Below are 2,902 nucleotides of genomic sequence, written 5' to 3'. Positions count from 1 at the left end.
CCATTCATATTTTATTCTCAAATAACTTACATCACTAGAGATAGATGAGAAAAATAGAATAACAGTGAATGGATCGTTGTTTCTTGAGTTGTGTAGGTTAGAGGATTTGAGACTATTATGGCAAAATAGATGGTAGCATGTGACCATTCCTGGACAGGAAAAGGGTAATGTGCCTTATGTGGTAGACAACGGAGCCAGTTTTCTCATCATTTACTAGCATAATCTAATTCATTGATTAACTATGAATCTACTGGTTCTATGTTTTCTCATTGATATCATCTCAACCCTGTGCTAACTCAATTAATCTCTTTTTATTACAATTCAATCTCTCAAACCCTAATTTCTCATCATATTTTCTCTATTTCAACAAATCACTCAATCAAATTTCTTAAGTTAAGAAGAAAAGTAGAACAATAAGAAGACCTAACCTTTGTAGTGTGAGAGCTTATTTTTCGAAGTTCACTGGAAAATCCAATTTCTGCTTAGTGAATTTTTTATCACATTGTCCTTGATTCTTATCTAAATAACATACATAAACTAATATAGCCAAGAAAAGAGAAGTATATAATGCAGTGTTTTAGTTTTGTTTAGAAGATATTGGTGGTGAATTTAACAATAGATTAGGAAAAAAGCTAGTAGAAGAAGAAGAAAAAGCAGAAAAACTAAGAAATACAAAATCACAAATAAACAGGTCCTACAATCATTGGTTGAGGAAGTATAATAACATGAATAAATGATACAATCCACACAAGTCCAATCAAAGCCAAAATGTCTAGAGTCACTCATTAATTCAGAGATTTCATACCATGAAATTGTATTGGATTTGCAGTTCAAAACCAAAATTCAATAATTCCAAATTCACAAGTTAGGAATAAACATGTCCATCATGATAAGTTCATGCACATGATTCATTGACAAATTTCTCATCTAAATAATACTTAGCCTCAGTATGCCTAATAACAACACTAATAATAACTTGTACTAAAAACCTGCTTTAAAAAGTTTGGCATCCGATTAATTGATACTCATATAAATATATTGGATATTCCATACTGCTACATACACTAAAAAAAACTCCAATTTATTCAAATTTCAGAATAATCTAATGCTCACAACCTATACATCATATATTCAAAATGCATCATATACAAGATAAAAGATAGTGAAAATATATTTATTTATCATACTCACAATGACTAAACCACTGCTTCTCGATGATCAACGTTACTTGCTTTCGATTACTGGTACAACATTAGGGATTGAGAGATACATAATTAGACATGCAATTATTAGAAATAACATAAAATTGAAAAGAAAAGGCTGCAAAATTGGATATATTGAAGAATTAGTTTAAGAGATGAGGCAATATCAACCACAAATGGGGGGAAATAAACCGTATAAGGGAAAAAATAAATAGTGTAACGTAAATGAACACAAAGAACTAAATATCAACAAATAAAACATTCAAAATCAAACAGAATATAAAAGAATCAAAATGAATATCAACAAAATAAAAAATTAAAGTAAAATATCAACAAGAAAGGAAAGCAATTACGAATAGAATCAGCGATTTCATTTAATGTTTACAAGAAGGGAAAATTAGAATGAACTGTATATTTAAAGTTTATTGTTTGTTAATTACCTTGAATGAATAGAATGAATGGAGGATTTGAGTAAATGAATATATAAAACTTTAAAAACAGAATGAATAGAGGATTTGAGTGAAGGAAGAATACAAGAGTTCTTACTTGAGAACCGCGAATGAAGGATTTGAAGGTATTTGAGTGAGGGATTTGTATGAGGGATTTAGATGAAGCTAGAAGTGGATTTGTATGAATGTGAAGAGTTTTTCATTTTGAAAAAATATGAGGGATTTGGATTGCCGTGTGTTTGATTTTGATGACTGTTTGCACGGGCCCAATAAGAGTAGCAAGTATTTGGGCTTGACAATTAACTTTGCCATAATTTTAGTAGTGTGGCTAATTTGTGGTGGTTAACTCAATTATTTCTTGTAGTGATATATTCTTTATATTTTAGTACCCTCCAAATTTGAGTTGAATTATTTGTACACGATGTCTTTATTGTAGGAGTATTAATCATTACAAATCCTTTATATTTTGATTATATCATTGCAGATTTTAAATAAAATATTTAAAAATTATTAAAATTATTATTTCATATGACTCTTTAATACTAGAGAGGATCTTATCTATTCTAAGAGTGATTCCATTATTTGTGTAGGTGATTTTTAAATAGAATTTGTATTGATACATACTTTCTCCTTATCTCACTTTCCCTCCTATTTTTAAATCATATTTTGAAGAGTGTAAGATAAGGGAAAAGTACAGGTAGGAATTTTTTTGTTTATGTAGTATAATTTTAATCTTATGGTGCCTGGTCTTATCAGAGAAATGTGTCTTGCTCTGGTTTATATATGCACCTACTTGTAAACATTCCTTACATAAAAAATAACATTACTTGCTAGGGTAGTTGGTTGACCTAAGTACATGCAAACCATCTTGTCCGACTTTTTCTTCTCCCTCATTTCTATACTTGTGCCATCTGAGCCTCAAAACATCTTATAGTTCTATTGTTAGGAGGGTATGAAAAGACTAGAAAGATAAGTAAAATATTATATCTTAAATCAAAATTTTATGGCATTAGTTTTATGAGTCCTTTTTACTCATAAATTTTTTCACTCATCTCAACATATATAACGTGAGATTTCACACTTACCATCACGACATTATGATCAGAGGCGGAGCTTAGTTGTGGCAGGTGGGGGCAACTGCCCCCCTGAACACCCCCCCTGATTTTTTTTATTTTTTTTCAAATGCTTTTTAAATATTCTTTTATCTTTTTAAAAATATATATTTTTTCTTTTATAAATTGTCTAATCCTT

This window comes from Lupinus angustifolius, chromosome LG10, assembly GCF_001865875.1.
Source record: "Lupinus angustifolius cultivar Tanjil chromosome LG10, LupAngTanjil_v1.0, whole genome shotgun sequence".
Lineage (NCBI taxonomy): Eukaryota > Viridiplantae > Streptophyta > Magnoliopsida > Fabales > Fabaceae > Lupinus > Lupinus angustifolius.
Note: the sequence above shows the minus strand (reverse complement) of the source record.